Genomic DNA, 19031 nt, shown 5'->3' with positions numbered 1-19031 from the left:
TTTGAATATGTAAGTGCATAATTTTTATTTCTGTCACTGTTGCTATTTCAAGGATAGATTTGTAGAGGGTAATCCACTAAAGTTCCCTTTTGGGAAACTTACAGCTTTAGCTTGGGTCTCAACTGCAGACAGTTTACCTGTCCAATAACAAACTTGACAAGTCAATGAATCAAGTGAGATTGTGGACTAGTTAACTCTACCATAAAAAAAAAACGTCACCAATGTTTCATTCTGTACTTTTGTTTTATTTGATCATTTTGTTGCTAGTGGGCTGATGAGTAAAAACAGATTAAGGTACAGGAAATCAACACAACCTCTTGCAGCCTGGGAGGGAACAATGGCACACCATTGCACTGAATTTGAAGTGGAAACAATTGTACTGTGGAGTGTTAGTTTCTTTCCTTGAGTTCAACTTGATTTACTTCACCAGGATAGTGACACATTGTCACTGTTTTCCAGGCAGTCCTGGAAACATGTAAAAACATATAAAATGAGTTCAGATTTCAGACTTTGGAGCACATGATCAGCAGTACAATTTAGGTCAAAATGAAAATGCATATATAACAGAGTTTCTCAAATCACATAATGTTTCAGACATGTTCTCTGTACGACTGTTTCCAATCAAAGACAATCCAGTGATTTTCCAGCAAATTCTGACTAATGAAAGAGAAAAAGCTATGAGAATTATAGGTAGAAAATTGATGTGTGTTTGACATTTCTCAGAATTACATGCAAATAAAGAATTATAGAGAAGAGTCAAATTTGCATATGAAAGAGCAATTCAGTTATGGGGAATGCTTGCCTTGAAACTATAATGTATGAACACTCTATTCTGGTAATGTGCCTTGTGCAGGAACATAGCTCACAGAAATAGCTCACAATTGTCTCCTCAATGATGTCCTATTGATGGGCTTAAGCAGAATAAACATGGTTTGCAACTACAGCATTTGATGATACTGCAATGTTGACAGGTCATTCAATATGTTTCCATGCTGTGCAGTGATGCAATAATTGTTTTCTTATGTAAATATCCACCTCTGTGCTCAGTTTAACATAATTTCCGCTGCAAATCTCAATGAACAAATTACAAAGGGCCAAATAATTGGATGAGTGACACAAAATGTCATCTTACCTTGGTCTGGGAAAGTAATTGATGGGCTCCCTACAAAGCCAAAGTACAGAAACTGCAGTACATTTTTCAAATGAAAATATTGGAGAAAGGTACCCTAAAATGGTCAGTTGTCCAACCAAATAAAATATTTGCAGATTATTGAAGATGTGGTAGTATGCTGTGCAACTATATGGTTACAATCCTTATTCACATCAACCCTGGGGCTGGCAGTTTCTCTTTTTCTCGGTTCCATCATTTTGTCAGTCTTTTACTTTGCCCTTGTAGGGCAGTGGTGTATGTCTGGATAAATTCACCAGAATAATCGTAGCTTTTGAGACACAAAAGGAAAGAGAGAGGAGGAGCAGGGGAGAATGGAAGAAAAGGAGAGAGAGAGAGAGAGAGAGAGAGAGAGACAAATCCATCAGAGATTGAAAGGCATGTCACTCAAGAGACAAAATCAGACAGGTTTATTCCCAGAGAGAAAGAATGAACAGGAGAAAGCGGATGCAAGAGAGACCAGTGGAAGAGGGAGAGAGTGAGAGAGGTCCAGAGAGGGGTTTGAAGGAAAGATTTTCTGAAAAAGGAAACTGGGGATTTTGCAAAGACAGTGAGAGATTGAGAAAGAGAGAGAGAGAGAGAGAGAGAGAGAGAGAGAGAGAGAGAGAGAGAGAGAGAGGGAGAGAGAGACAGAGGTTGCCAAGACTACAGCTGAGCATAGGATGAAAAACCAATGGTTGAAAAATGATGTCTCCTATTTTCCTCTACAATATGTGATTGTTTGTTTCAAATAACATTCAATTGAAAAGTTCCTGGGTTGCACTGTTAAACTAAACACAATCAATGACATCTGTCCTCGAAAAATGTATACTATTACATAACTATCACAGTCTATACAGTTGGGCTGGGCGATATTGCAGAAATATCATATCACAGTATTTTCAAAATGTTTGACACTATAACAGTAATGGACAGTATTTGTGGTTTCTTAAAAATTAAAGTTCTAAATATGTTTAATGAATATGCATAACTTCACTCAATGTATAGCTCACTTCAAAACATCATATACCACCTAATATACAGGGAATATCCCTAAACGCTGTGTGCTTAGTGTTATAGTGTTATTGTGCGCTAAGTGTTATTGTCAATCTTCAGACAGTCACAAATTTGATAGGTCTATGCACAATGCACCGCATAGGCTTACCTGTCTGTAACCATAATAACAATAACAATAACAATAACAATAACAATAACAATAACAATAATAATAATAATAATAATAATAATAATAATGTTTGTTTTTGTATAGAGCTTTTCTCAGTACTCAAAGACACTACATTCCATGGAGAGAACAAAAATAGATAGATATATAAAAAGTAAAACAAAAGCACAGTCACTAAAAACAACAATACAAATAGTTGGATAAAAATGATGTGTTTTGAGGGATCTTTTGAAGGAGGAGAGTCATAAAGTCTGTTAAACATTCAGAGTATAGGATGCCATGGGAGGGGAAATTAAATGTTCCTGTCCTGGATACAGTAGACCATTTTCCTTTCCAGTTACTGTATCACGCTATAATCTAAAATTGGACTCCTGTGTTGATGGAAATGTGTCACTTCATGTTATCATAGAGTATCAATCTCATGTACATTCTCTGCTATTTCTTATGCCTATTTTAGGGTATGTTGCTGCTCTCCGCTGTCACATGTATGAATGTTCATTTTACAGATGAGAGCTAACGTTTCAATGGTGTCAGTGCAGATTATATGTTAAACCTGTCAAGTAAACTGTTACAGCACACAATCTGCACATTATGACGAGAGGAACAAAACGATGGTATGGTAACATTCCATATCACAGCGTGAATCATACTGGTATTAAATTACTTCTATCAAACAAGGCCTCAGACTCTCTCGGCCTCGAGTGTGATGAAAGGGCAAACTATCTTTGCTAAGTGTATGAATGTAAATGCAGCTCCACCTCAGATCAGTGACACTCTTTAGACATGGACCACCGTTGGTGCCCAGGCACCCTCCATCTGACGCGCCTCTGGTGCCCGCGGGTTGTCACGGCAACCGGAGGTTTTTTTTTCAATCAATTTCTTTGCAGAAACAATTATGCTAAGAAGCACTTGAAAATCCAAATCATCTCGATGCATCATCGTCTTGGAAATGTTAAGTGGCAAGGCCACCATTCGCTGGCGGAAATTGAAAAGCATGCTGTCGTGTCTGGAGGACTGTTGAATAGTTTTGATAACAGAGCACCGGAAAACTGTTTGTTTGCACCACTCACATGTACCGCAGCAGCTAATTGAGATGGGGTGAAATGCTCCCCCTGTGGCACTCATGAGCACATAAAAACCCTTTTCAATGAAACATTACCATGTATTTGGTTGTGAAAAGACTCTATGGAAAAAGTTGAATTTCATGTGCTCTCTCTCTTTCTTCACATTTGCCTTCAAAATTGGTCAGTACCAAAGCAGCCAAAAATAAGCTTTAGTAATGTCTCCACATGAATTCTACTCTACCACATAGTAGAATTGTTGTCGGCCATTTTCCAGAACAGAAATATCGCCTTCTCTCTCTTCCTTTGTTATAGGTTGACCTGGGGATGAAAATGACATGGATCCCACTCCATCATTCTATTTACCCCCTCCCCTCCCTCCTTCCCTCCTTCCTTATGTGGCGGAAATCAAAGAGTGCTGAGCCAGGAAAAAGAAAAAGACCCCATCAATCTTCCCTTGTCCCTAAGAGTCACGTTTGCCTGATAGAGTTACACAGCACTCTCAGAGAAGCACTTCTCCCTCCTCTCCCAAACCCTGATTAGTGCTCCTTAAGGAACTTTTTTTTATCTTATCTATCTACCCCACATTGAATGTTTTCAGGCAGATGGCATTAACCAGGATGACTTGCATCTGAGGACTTATCTGTTATGTAACAACCATCTGTGTATACCACTGTGTATGACTCACTGTATTTGATCGAAGCGGTAAAGTAAGAGTTGAGATTTGGAAATGTATTAATACTACTACTAGTTGTTGTGTCATACATGGAATCTGATATCAGCAAAGATTCCTTGAGCTCTGGCTCCAGAGTTGGAATAAATCTTTACTCATTATTCGAATACGTATAACCCCCTAAGAGAGTACAGCAGATGCTAGCCGCCCAAATCTTTGGCATTCTCTCTCTTTTTTTGCTGTTTAGATATCTGATATTTTTTAAGATGATCTTTCCAAGTAGTTTTTTTCCATCTCTCTCCATCTGGCCAAAGCCTGGAGGATCAACAACATCATTGCCAGACCAGAGAACAACTTCCCTGATGGAGTGCCCAGAGGGAGTTTAATGGATGGGCAGAGATGGACAGCACCTGGCATAACCTTTGGCACCTGAACGGTGGCTGTTTTTAGAATCTCAGAGAGGCCATGACCTGCCTGGAGCAAGCATGTAAACATGACCGCCGCAGGGTTCCTTTAGACCAGTCATGACCCCCCGTGCCAGGGCCGCGTCTGTGTGAGCCGCCCATATCAATAACACTGTTGTTTACCACGGTCCGACCGTGGTGGGTTGGACTTAACAAGCAACAACGATCCTCAGGCTCAGACTGGATCATGTGATTACAGTGCCTGGGTAAACTCCACTGCAGTGATTCTGGAATCATAACTTCCGACTTATGGTGTCATAAAGATGACAAGACACATCACCCGTTATGACAGGTGTATGATGCACTTAGATGATGTATTAGGAGGCTGCAGACCATAACATTGCTAGCCTAGCACAGTTTTGGTCTGTTGGGCCTGTATAATATCCTTCCGTAGCCAGAGGCAGGATAAGAAACATTTGCTTTGTGTAGGTATAGCTGTCATAGGATTTGACTTGAAGCCAGCTAAACTATGGCAGACCCTACATCTGCAGATAATGTCAGGGATATGGTCCAAACAGACTGGAATTGTTTAAATACTCAACTTTATCCATTAATAATGAATATGAGGGTATTATTTAGAGACATTCTGCAGCACAGTACGTGTTAATGTTTGCTAAACAAACCTGTAAAAAAAAACACACACAAAAAACACTTCTAGATTTGTGTACGGTCCTTGTTCTTCAAGTTGGGAAAGGGCCAAGGCTACTCAGAGGGCTATGCTTTACTGAGTGTAAGCACCAAGAAGCCGTGTTTTAGCAGCAATGTGTGAAAAGCTAAAAGCAGTGTTCTTGTCTCCAAGGTCCCCCTCACAGTGTGTGAGCTTGAATTGCAAAACCTTTAGAGTACCGACAGCTAACTAAAGGTGATAGGACCAAGGAGAGAACGATGGCAAATAGGAATAAGGATATCTTTGTGTGCTGTAAGAGGCGTGAGGCCAACCCCAGACAATTATTATTATATGTGATAAACTAAGACGTATGCTATTGGACAACCAAGTTTAATCCCCTTGTCAGTCTGTACTGCAGAGCGAGAGGGAGGGGGGGGGAGTGAAAAAGAGAGAAAAAGAGAAATGTAAGTGAGACTGGGGTTGGCGCTGGCCTACTGTAGCCTCTGTGGCAAATTATAATGCAATAAGTGAAATGGCCCCCTTTTCTAAATGAGAATATAAACAAATGATGGATAGCAATAATCTGAGCAGTCAGCAGAGCACAACGAGAGCCTCAACTCCCACACTGCAATGTTTAAACACTGGAAGGAAATAAATGGGGAGGGAACTGAATTGGACGATAAAAATAGATCTTCTTCCAGAAACAGGCAGAATTAGCATTACACTAGCATCCCAAACAGTCATGCCACTGCCTCTGAGCAAAAAAAAGTTAGCAGTTAAATACATGGGGATTTGAGCATCATGTCATCACTGCAGCTCTGTCTAACTGTGACAACAGTGGGTTGAAATGTCATGGGGTTCGTATAGAGGCGAAGTGCTTTCGTCAAAATGTAGTGTATGAACTTGCTTTTGGTTCAAGACGGAAATCCCTTGGGATCCCATTGGGATTTTTTCAAATAGCTAGTATGAGCGCTGTGTTACTCATAGATGTACAGGTTCAGGTACTTTTTATTTTACGATTAACATTTGGTTCTAGTAACCATTATTTTGTCTCAAAACTTGAAAACCAATAAGCTAACTAAGAGACTAGAGAGAGACAACTTAAAGACTAATCAAACTAATTCATCAGACAAGAAAACATTTCAAGAAACTGTAAGCCTGTATTAACCTGGGAAAAATTAATGGGGATTCTCGGGTTGAACCGGAAGTAAGTTCAATGAGCTACATTCGGCACATGTTGGACCTCTATAGTCCCCTACAGTGTGGAACCAATCCACACAACATACAGTTAGTTAACCTTACCAGCCTCTTAACCTCTAACCTTGAATTGACCATATGTGTAGGGGAGAATCAGGCCAAAAGTAACCTTTTTATGGGTTTTTTCCTATTTACTCAGAGTTCGATAGAGCTAGAGCCACCATATTGTATGACGAACAACATATATACGCTCACCGAACACTTTACTAGGAACATCTGTACACTGTCTCATGGTGGAGGTGGTGTAATGGTGTGGGCATGTTTTCTTGGCACACTTTGGGCCCGTTAATACTAATCAATCATCGCTTGAATGCCACAGCCTATTTGAGTATTGTTGCTGACCATGTGCATCCCTTCATGGCATCTTCTAATGGCTACTTCCAGCATGATAATGCACCATGTCACAAATGTAAAGTCGTCTCAAACTAGTTTCATGAACATGACAATGAGTTCAGTGTTCTTCAGTGGCCTTCCCAGTCACCGGATCTGAATCCAATAGAACACCTTAGGGATGTGGGCGAACGGGCAGGAATTGCGTGATGCAATCATGTCATCATGGACCAGAATCTCAAAGGAATGTTTCCAACATCTTGTGGAATCAATGCCACATAGAATCTAGGCTGTTTTGAGAGCAAAGGGAGGCCTTATCCAGTACTAGTATAGTGTTCCTAATAAAGTGTTCGGTGAGTGTACATTAGTATGTCCTCTCCTATTAGCAACTGCAATTTCATTTCTAGGTTAAATGACTTGAAATTAAATAGACTGAGAACAGAACTACTGAGTAACACAGCCTTGGGACGAAAATAACAGCTGGCGAGTAGTGCACAATATCTGTCTTATGTCTATGTTTCTGGTTTGTAATGCTTGTTACTTTCAACAAATGTACTATCAGCCATAGTACATATGTACTATCTGCCATAGTGTTATCCGAACTAGCTCAAGTCCTCAATCACAATATTGTGTGCTTGATGTTTCGCTATATAGATGCAGTAGTATTCTAGTTTCATCTGTTTGTTGATGGTTTTTGACTGTAAATTGTTGCAGTGTGTTTTGATTTGTTTCACATATAATTTGTAAATGTTTATGTATACTAAAACTAATACATTACTAATATAAAAATGTTGGAATAATAATTTGTAAATAGTGAGTTCATTATTTATGCATGGTCTATGCATGGTTTATAAATGAATGTTATTAGATAGGCAAGATTAGCTATTGAATTGGCTGCTTGTTGTCTCGCCTGCTGAAGGGCAGATGGAAATTGCATGTAGGAAAACTCCTCCTATCACCAATGTCAATATTAATATTAATCACTCAGAGAGCAATTGTGTGAACAAAATGCAGTCGTGAGATGACAAGACTGACGCACACTACACTACACGACACTACGCACACAAACACAGCAGTCACAGACACACAGACACACAGACACACAGACACACACACACACACACACACACACACACACACATTGATACACACAGAAATCTGGGTCAGATGAAGGTCATTCAAGGCCTAAAATTGAAATGGTTGTGAGCAAGCACACTCCAGATATGGTGGAGGATGAACACAGAATGTTTGCTACAACATTCCACTTAAAACAAAACATAACGTGAAACACACCATAATTATGAGTCGGCTAAAACAGACCTACAGAATACAATTAAAATGAATGAACAACTTTTCTGGATTTAGACTACAACAACATGTTTCTTGTGGAGGGAGAACATTTTCATGAATGTGTTTGTGTTTCACCATGTAAACATTGTTTTGTTAACTGAAGAGTTTGACGGAATACATTTCAGAAGGGCTGTAATTAACTCACCTGCTTTTAAGTAATTAAAGTGCAGTTAAAGCTTCTAGTTTTCAGTATAAACCATGAATATTGTACTGTATATACAGTAAACACTGCCATAGGTCAGACTGAGGGCACAGAGAGCGAGTAGACAGTAAAGACACTGGAGGGTGAGAAATCAAGATAAATGTTATCTCTTGGAATGTCTACAGGGAGAAAGAGATCTAATGCATCTCTGCATTGCCATTGTCTGGGCCCGGTAGAGCACACACGTATCTGGAGGGCAAGCTGAGTTAAAGCATGCAATTTTACAAGTAAAACGCATCTCATTAGCACATGGCTGATGGGGCGGTGAGCGGACAGGGAGGCGGCATTACCTCCAAAGTTCTACGGCAGATGGCAGGAAGTCTGAGAGGGCTGCGTGGGGGAGAGCGAGCGAGGGAACGAGAGAGAGAGAGACAGAGAGAGGGTGGGAGGGATGCATAATCACCGTCTGACTCTCCCTCCTCATCCCCTTTCTCCTTCTCCCGCCTCAGAGGATCCATCAGTAAGTTAAAAATCGATTCAGCACTCTGTGGCGCATTAGGATGCAAGCCGTCCAAAGCCATCCATTCATTGGCCGAACAGAAGGCCTCTCGATATGCAGACAGGGGTCAAGCTATACTGTGACTCAGCGTAGAGGAGAGGGGGTCCTCCATTTTAATGTGCACCCTGAACGATATGGTACACTTGCTGTGCATAAACCGCTCTCCACTGCTTTTCATTACTCATCATTTGCCTCTACCCTACGGGCTGCTGTACAGTACTGTACCTCTAATAACATCATCTCAAAGTACATGTTTTTACATCTTATTATTATTATCAAACCTATGTCAACTGAGATTGTTGTTTTGCAAGTGATACAATTTTCTCTGCTAAGAGGAAGCTGCTTATGTAATAACTGTGCATCCCCGAATGAATCAACACATGAAGCTCCTGCTATGATGTCTGCAGAAGGTAATATTATTACCCTGGATATATTATTCAGGTGCAAATTGCTCTTCAAATGTAAGATAAAAGTCTTGTCCAAGTCATAATAAATTGAACCAGGTAGGTGAGTTTATTGCCTCACCTCAGAATACATCACTATCAAAGCAGCGGGAAATAAAATAAGTTGTAAAGTCTTGACAACTCACCCTCATTCTGTCTGCCTCTCTCTGTGTTTGTCTGTACTGTATGTCTTTCACTCTTTCTCTCTCCCTCTCTCTCTCACTCACTCTCTCTCTCTTTCCCCCTCCCTCTCTCTCCATATGTCTGCTACTAATGCTGCTAAAGTCTCTGACAGAACCATGCTATTGGGCCGAGAGTTACCCCCCCCCCCCCACACTCTCTTGCTGTTGTTGTTGTTGTTGTTGTTGTTGTTGTTGTTGTTGTTGCTGTTGTTGTTGTTGGTATTAGTTAGATGTCTTCCTCTGTCCCTTTTTCCTCCCGTCTGTCATCCGCCGCTGTGCCTGCATGACACCAGAGAGGACGACTGGCATCGTCAATGAGGATGAAGCAGCAGTCGCCCTCACGCTCCAGCGCATGCACGCCCCGGAGGGATGGCAAGGAGAGGGGAAGGTGTAGGTTGACAGCCTCAAACACTAGCTTTCTCACACACACACACACACACACACACACACACACACACACACACACACATACACACACACACATACACAAGCATACACACACACACACACACACACACACACACATGCAGGTAGACACACATGCATGTACACCAAAAACCCTCGTTTTCTCACACACACACACACATATACACACACATAGGCACACAGGCACGTACTGTACTCATGCATGCATGCGCGCACACACACACACACACACACACACACACACACACACACACACACACACAAAAACACGTGCACACACACATGCACTTAGGCACACACACAAACCCAATCTTATACACACACACAAACACACACAAAAATACACGCACGCACCCACACACACACACACACACACACACACACACACACACACACACACACACAAATCCAATCTTATACACCTAAACAGATCCACATATTGCACAGGTTTTTACCACAGGCACTACAACATACATGATACCAGAACAGAATCCACATTGTAACAACACCTCCATGATGTATTACTAAAGGCCTTTACTGTACTGTAGTTCACTACAAGTTCAATCACAATAACAAATAAATCATAGTGTGAACTACTGCAAGGTTATAACATGAAATCTTCCTTCAAGCTGCTCTATGTTTGTACAGAAAATGAAAGTGAAATAAAAGTCTGACTGCTAAATACATTCTGATTAACTACCGTAGGGTCATCATGACAAATATGTCCAGTCCAGTTCATTAAAAACAGATTTCACATAAATCTGTTTTAAACCAACAGTACCGCCTTCCATGGATTGGACATCCAGCCAAGTTTCACAGATTTCCTGTCCTGTTTCTCATGGTGAAATTGCGAGGAAGACATTTTGTCAACAAGTGAACAGATCGCTGTTGCCTGTCACAGCATGTGGTGTCTTTGATTCTCAAGCTGTGATTCAGGCTCAGTGATGTGGAAAACATGACAAATCGTCTTGCAGGAAGTCGTATGGTCAGGAGCAAATCATGTCAGTGTTCTATTGGCAGAGGTTTGAGGTTAGTGTTCCTATCTAATGCATCTTTACCCTTATGCACATTGGTTTTGCATGTGGATGCACAGATTCTTTAGCCGAGCTACATAACCCACAAGTGGTTATTGTACAACAAGCACAGTATCATAGTAGAATATTAATAGCATAACCCCTATGGCATTGCTATGACCCCTATGGTCAGCTGTCCCCTCTTCTCTGTGTCCAAACATTGTAATGATAGGGCACCACCTTGGAATTCACCTTTGCTATATTGAGCTTGGCACACACCAGAGGGAGGGAGGGAGGGAGGGAGAGGTACATTTATATATAGAAAGAAAAACTCTCCTGGAGAAATGGAATATGTTAAAGCAGATTTCTGCACAGGGAGGGAGAGACACAGAGGAAGTGAAAATGACCTTACGCTATGAAGAGAGGTGTCAGCTCCAGGAGGAAGAGCAGGAGAGGGGACAGCGTCTCTTTCGCTTGACTGCCTCCTCACAGCGATATGAGGAAGCTGTCGGCCATCTTCTAGGAGAGGAGGCACTGAGCCGACATCTCTCTCTCTCTCTCTCTCTCCCTCTCTCTCTCTCTCTCTCTCTCTCTCTCTCTCTCTCCCTCTCTCTCTCTCTCTCTCTCTCTGTCTCTCTCTCTCTCTCTCCACAGCCATCTCTCTCTTCCTCCTGTTCACCCTCTCTCCCTCTCTCTCTCTCTCTCTCTCTCTCTCTCTCTCTCTCTCACCCTCCTTGCCATGTCTCCCAGGCCTATTCCAAACGGCTCTGTCCCTGTCAGCCACTGTTATACTCAGAGTCATTCCAGGTGTTTTTCCACTCTGGAAAACGATTCACTGCCACTGCCTCAAGCCCCTTTACTCTGACACAGCATCCCTCCCAATTTATTATGCAGTAATATATCCATGGGCCCTGTACAGACTGCATATAAACTACATTTATGCATGCAGTCTCACCGTTATACTATTTATCATACAGTATACACTTTCGTATTAATACAGAGGAATGATTAACTACCCCCCCCCCCCCCACACACACACACACACACACACACACACACAGGCACCTGCAATGAACCGCCCCAACTTCATTCATTCTCCTGACTGCATCCCTTGTATCAGAGACTAAGATATTACTCATGTGGCAAACTGTGATTATTTGGTGTACTTTTTCCCAGGCAGTTTCCACAAAAAGCCAGCAGATACTGTATACCTCTCTTGCTGAATTCTACATTCTATCTGGCACACTGATATTCTGAGGCATTTCCGGTGTACAGCCATAGCCCCGGCAGCTGGTATCAGCGAACGGCAGCGACCTTTCTCAGCATGGCGAGATGACTGCCTCCCAAGCTCTGCACCAGGCTCAGCACCTCCCCAGACGGTAGTTAAAAAAACGATGTTGACCTATGCATGGCTCCAGGACTGTATATCTCAGCCAGGGCAGCGCAGAGGAAATAATCCCGCCGTGTTGAATTATTATGCGTCCCAGGGTACCTAAATGGATTTTCTTTGGAGCAACGCACGTCTGCAGCAGTCAGACATCCGACTGTTTTGCACTGCTGTTGTTTTGTGTTTTTTTTATTTATTTTTATTTATTGATTCACCATTACCTAGACCTCCATGATCCTACTTATTTTCTGCACATTCTTCCTCTACAACAGGGAAAAATATATGAATGAAATCTATTTTGACACTTGTGATTAATTAGTAATTCTTTAGACCTGCTATTCTATTGTAAATCTACGTTATTTCTTATATGAAATTAATTGTAATTATCAGCAGTGTTTTGCTACTGAATTTGTTTTAAACAGTGTTTACCTTACCCAGGGGTGTTACTGTTTGTTGAGTGACCAACTAAGTTGATGTTGGGCTAAGAGTTCCCCCCCCCCCCCCCGCCCCCCAACTCTCTTGCTGTTGTTGTTGTTGTTGTTGTTGTTGTTGTTGTTGTTGTTGTTGTTGTTGTTATTAGTTAGTCCATCTTCCCCTGACCCTTTTTCCTCCTGTCTGTCAGTTGTTTGGCATGGTAATTTGGTATGGTAATCAGGGGCGCCCCTAGTGGCGCCTCCGCTGCTGGGAAAATCACGAGAATTCCATGTTTTTTTAAATGATTGTTTTTACACTGGCAACATATGCATGGGTATTACTGAAGCATTACCCATGGCCCCTCCCTGGACTTGGGCCTGGCTACAGGCACATCCTTTTACCACCCCTCGTCCCTGAGCCCCTGTTCATAAGTATGGCTTATAAAGGAAACCGTTCTTATGTGAGCTGAGTTTCCATCTCACAAGATCATGTGATATAGACATGACATTTCCAGATAAGGCCCTCTCATTTATAGAGGGGTGTATTCCTTAGGTGCGGTTGGCCTAGGAAACAGGTGGTAGTGTGTCTGGACACGTCTTCACAGTCTCTAAAAGGTCAACCTGGACAACACTCAATATGTCTCATTAAGTCTCAATGGAAATAGTGTCTGGGGAGCCAGAGTTGAGCCAGACTTTCATTACAGCTCTATCGGGGTATTCGTTTCTATCGGGGTTAGAGGTTACTGCTAAAATTGTATCACTCTCCTGGTGGTCAAGAATTGACCCCCACTCGTCTGACAGAATTTCTCTCATACTGGTTGATTGTCTCGCTCCAGTGTTGTGTTGTTCTTTTACGATTGTACCTGTTGTTGCCTGTTGTGATGGTCAAACTTTGATCAAAAAGGATGCTCTGAAAAACTTTTTAAATCTTTTTCACCCCCGTTTGCAGTTTTTATTTTTGATGTCTGTTGTCTTTACGTTGAAAAGTATTAAAGCTTCTCTTCTTTTCCCTAGGGTGAATTTGCAAAACCATCCGTAAAATAAGAAAGCAGGTACAAAAAGGAAAAAAGCACAACAAAAATCAATAAATAAATGCTTCAAAGAGGGCGCCTGGGAGAGACAGGAGGAAAAGCTTCAAACAAGTAAAAATGGGGGGGAAAAAAGACCAAAAAAAGGCAGAGATTGATCTTCCATAATGTTCCCTTTTTCAATTGCTCAAGATTGGGGAAGAAGAAAGGATTCAGCTGAACTCAACTCGAGGTCAGCTCTTTCCCTAACCTCATCCCCAGGCTATTACGCACAGCACAGGTAAGCCTGGAATATCAACCACTCAAAGTTGGCCTTAGTGGGAGTGGCCATATAATTCCATGGGAGTGACCTTAGTGAGTAAAGGATTAGTCATCATTTAATTTTAGTGAATCACACTACTGTGAGGAGTGGCTCCAAATGGAGGCAGAACCCAGGCTGGAACTTGAGGTGTGCTCGCAAAAAACATTTCCCCTGTAATGGGCTCAAAGGGAGAAAAAAACAATACTAGCTAGCTACTTCACAAAGGATAAGCGCACTAGCTAATAATGGCTTCAGCCTTCACCGAGGAGAAAAAAGCCTGATACACCCTCAAAATCAGTGGTTGATGTGTGTCGCCTTTGTGTGGAAAACTACCACAATAGCAAGTACAAGTACAAGTACCTTAGATTAGATTAGATTAGATTAGATTCAACTTTATTGTCATTGTGCAACGAAACAACGAGACAACGAAATACATCCAGTTGTGTCCTCTAACCCAGACCACCAATGCCATGGCCAAATAATAACATTTCATTTGTTTTAGCGATCTCCTTTGCTGACTAGAATGATCAAGACAAGATAAACGATTAATGTGTTAAGTTAGCCTTAGTAAGTTAACTTGCTGCAATAGCCGGTGGAGAAGAAGATTAGTCAACAGTATAATTGGAAACAGAGATATAGATAACAATGCCTTACTTACTTATACTTCCATTGTTTGTTGCCTACAAAGGTCTTGGGCGAGCCAAACACTATCCTGAAGTCTCTTTTTGCATTCTTACTCTCCTGGTGTTCGTACCTGCCAGCAATCACAGCAAGTATCCCTTTATCTTGCAACATCTTGGCTTGATCCTCTATGATCAACAGCAAAGGACATACAACTAGTAAAATTGTATTGTCTGGCCATTGATGGTGATGGTCTTAACACAGAGCACAGTGTTGCCAATGTCTGGTATATTAAGCTTTTGCCATAACCCGTTGGCAAGCAAGCAAAAACGTCTCTTTTGGAGACTAGTTTTCTCAGATACATCCTCTGTACGTTACATCCTTTATTGATGTCTATCGTTATATGATAATGTGGTGTGTCATTCTTTGAGATAGTTCAGTGTACTGTTCCCTACAAACTAGCTGCATCTATTTTACAATTCCACAGTGAGAGAAGAGAGAGACAGAGTAAGATGTCTGCATACACTGTACAGTATTATCGCCTTAAAGGTAGCCATGAAAATCTGGATCAGAGCCCTGGAAAGACTACTGTCACTCCAATTTTGGTGAGGGATTCCTGGCAGCTTCAGACTCCGATACTGAAACTGCAGTGAAGGTGACCTCCACACAACAAGCTGGCCCCCCCCGCAGCTCTCTCCTGCCTCACGGGCAATCAGAGAGGAGAGAGCGGCAGAGGCAGAAGCCCTCTATCTAAATTGCCTCCACTTAATGGAACACTCTTACATGCTCCCCAAACAGATAAATAAATAAATGTTGGGCGAAAATGAGCCCCTCAAACTTTGCTTGTGCTCGCCGGAAATTGGACTCGTCAAAGGCCACTTTTCAAGAATTGCTTGACAGAGGCTTTCTCCTGGATATCTGTGCTGAGGGGGGAAATAAAGTCACCTGCTTGACACTTGTAGACATGTGGTGTAATAGTATACCTTTCAGCACCAGAGCCTTTTTTTAACACTGTGGATGTTTCAACAACTGTTTCTGCTGCATTGCTCTTCTGTGTGAAGAGACCCCTGTGGCTTGTTTTATAACTATTATTAACTTCATCTCAGTTCACTCCAGTAAGACCTGTAGACTTAGCCTATTTCTTTTTCGCCTTGTCCCACTCCTCACATCCACCTCACAATAGGTGCTTTTAGGGGATTGATAAAATCCGAAAAAACGCTAGTGCAATTTTCACCAGGTGGTCGGGAACATAAATATCCTGCCAGATGAAAAGGCCTAAATCATCTGTAAAAGCATGGACCTATGAATCAGAGAACGAGGAAACATAAATCTGTTTCTCTTCCCCTGCACACCAAAAATTAACTAAGAAAGGCTCGAAGAGCCCTGATGAGAATTTAATCTAATTGCCCATAGGGCATCCACACTTTAAATCAAGCCAGATAGAATCTAATTAGCAATGATTGCTGATTTGAGTGACAACTTGTTTATGCTACACATCGATAAGAGTGATATTTGCCAAAATCAAGGTAATGATATACAGCAAGGTTCTTGATAGTTCCAAGTGGCTCCGTGGCAATAGTCAACTTAATTACGTATGAAATGCCAAGAAAGCTCCTAAAATCGATTGCCATCATCATTGCAACTAAAATAAAAACTTGTGTTAAATTGAAATTCCCCACATGTTACATACAGAAACCACACAAATAGCAGGTGTCCAAAGATATAGTATCTATTGGTAATGTCACGGTAGCAAATTAACTTGCTACTAGCCAGAGGCTCAGTCAGTTTTCATATGACATTGGCATTTGGGGTTAATAGTGGGATTGTAGCATCTAATACATTTTTTAGGTCCTTCACTATTATTAGCCCCAGCCGCCCAGCTGCATATGTGGGAGATTGGGGGTGTCATTCAGTAATCACCCTCTCATTGACATCCTCAGCCCAGCTCTTTTATCTCAGCTGGAGTCCCCCTCGCCTGCTGGGCCATGCTGATTCACACAAAGAGAGAGTTGAGAGAAACGCAGGCCCAGCCACCAACACCAAGAAGGATTAGGCCTAACACCACCAGCCAGCCTGGCCTGCCTGAGGTCCTGGAGTGAAAAAACGAACTAACAACATCTGGATCTTGACACAACAGAGCTGTCCATCTGGCTCAATGACTTTCATGATCAATGTCCACGGGGCTCAGACACCTGCCCCTCAGTTGAAGCCACCCCAGCCTAGTGGCTAGTACTGTTACATGACATTGTAAAGGGGCACATCCTTTTACTGATGCCCTCATCCAAACACATGCATGGTGAGACACAGATACAAGGGCTACTGTAGTGAATTATTGACCAAGTCTGCAACACTATGGCCAATCTGATAAATACACTGCCAACCTTGTTTATTATAAGGGCCTGCTCAGGGTGGCACCTTTCCGAGATTGTCCACGGCAAAAAGATGAGCTCTTTTATAAGAGAAGGCTGCAGCAGATCAAGCTCATGCTTTTTCTACTGGCTCTAACGGGCGTATACTCCCTGAGCTATTGAACAGGCATGTATATACTGTACAATGTAGTGAAAACATTCACTATTGAGAGTCTTCCAGGCGGATCCAGTAGCATGTTCCATAACCATCTGCATCTAGTCCTGTACAAATCCAGTCGGACGATTCGTTGCTGCTCCACAGCAACATATTTACAATGTGAATTCTAAACTGTATTTGAAAGACATTTTGTATTACTATCAAAATATGCAGTGTTAGAAGATTTGGGGGATTATGATTCTAATTAATATTTTTGCATGATTGTTGCAGTCTCTGTATCCCACAACAGTCCATTAAAAAGCAATTTACCTATCCTTAAACTCTTGTTATTCTTCTAAGGTTGAACACAGCAAGGGTCCTGAAGGATGATCTTGGCAGCTGAATGATTGACCTCCGGCAGAGGAAGGGCATTAATGGCTACTCTGGCGTGAAGCTGACCTGCACCCCATGACCAAGGTGTTTCTGCCCCATCCCCCTGACACACTCCTGCTTCTGATGGATTGACTGGGCCTTGGAGGAGGACCTCTCATTTGCAAATGCACTGTGTGTGTGTGTGTGTGTGTGTGTGTGTGTGTGTGTGTGTGTGTGTGTGTGTGTGTGTGTGTTGGCTCTGTTGGTTGCCGTGTGCACAGGTGTGCATCCTTGTGTGTGTGTGTGTGTGTGTGTGTGTGTGTGTGTGTGTGTGTGTGTGTGTGTGTGTGTGTGTGTGTGTGTGTGTGTGGGCTTGTCTGTGTGTCTGTATGCCCGTCAAAAACAAGTTTTAATAGTTTCTAGAAAGCAAGCAAGTTGTATTTGCCACTTTCTTTTGTAGAGCAGCTGTTCCTCTTGATGTCTTTGCAGAGACATTTATCAAGGGTTTCTTCAGCTAATGAGTCCCCACACTCTTTTCCCCTCTAATGATCCCCTCTCTCTCTCTCTCTCTCTCTCCCTCTCTCTCTCTCTCTCTCTCCCTCTCTCTCTCTCTCTCCTCTTGTCTTCCTCTTATCACTATCGTGCATGTCCCCTTCGTTTATCTTGCCCGCTCCCTCATTTTAAAAAGCTAGTAACAGTATTCATGGATTCATCACTCACATCTCTCTCTCTCTCTCTCTCTCTGTCTCTCTCTCTCTCTCTCTCTCTGTTACTCTCTGATGATTTCCTGTGATTTAGTGGATGGCCACAGCGCCCAGAGGTTGACAGCGGGGTTGAACTCTTACACAGTGGCATGTGCCAGCTTCATTTACGGGATGAGTTATGGATTTCCCCACCTATGATTAATGCAGAAAACTGGAAAGTAGCGCTAACGATACGACCGAGTTAGGCTTTCATTCCTGTGGCACACCAGCAGCCTTGTCTCTGTGTCTCTTAATCAAAGCATCGGTTGTCAACTACATCTGCTTGCTGTTGGGGAGCAGTGTTAGATGGATCTCAGGGTTGATTGACTCTGGACTGGGAAGAGGCTGGAAGTCTGATTGTGTTTGATTTGATTGCTCAGAGGCTGATGGCCTTTCAGTCTGTGCTGTTTGCACTGTCCATCAGTTTTTTCTCGGAAGTCATCGATGTTTTGAAGGGCAACATGATTTGCAACGTCAACTTCAAGGCATTGAATCATGTTTTTATATCAGAATACTTGAGGCATATTTGACATGTGTAGATACATGTCTATGTATATCTACAGTGTGCTATATGAGGGATGTGTGTATATGTCTCCCATTTGTTTCATCACATCTGTATATAGCAGGTTCACATCAATGCTGAGAAATGAGTTGCTCTGACCCTGTGTCTACACATGCCTTGAATCGATGGAGATGATGATCGCTCCAAGTGACATTTCTCAAGCTAATAACCTCTTATCCTATTGATTCCCTCACAGATATTCTTCGCCACTGTTTTCCGACAAATAGAATGTGTCCCTTGTCGGCTTTCATTTACTTTTTCA

This window comes from Argentina silus, assembly GCF_951799395.1.
Source record: "Argentina silus genome assembly, chromosome: 5".
NCBI lineage: Eukaryota > Metazoa > Chordata > Actinopteri > Argentiniformes > Argentinidae > Argentina > Argentina silus.
This window is presented reverse-complemented; position numbering follows the sequence as displayed.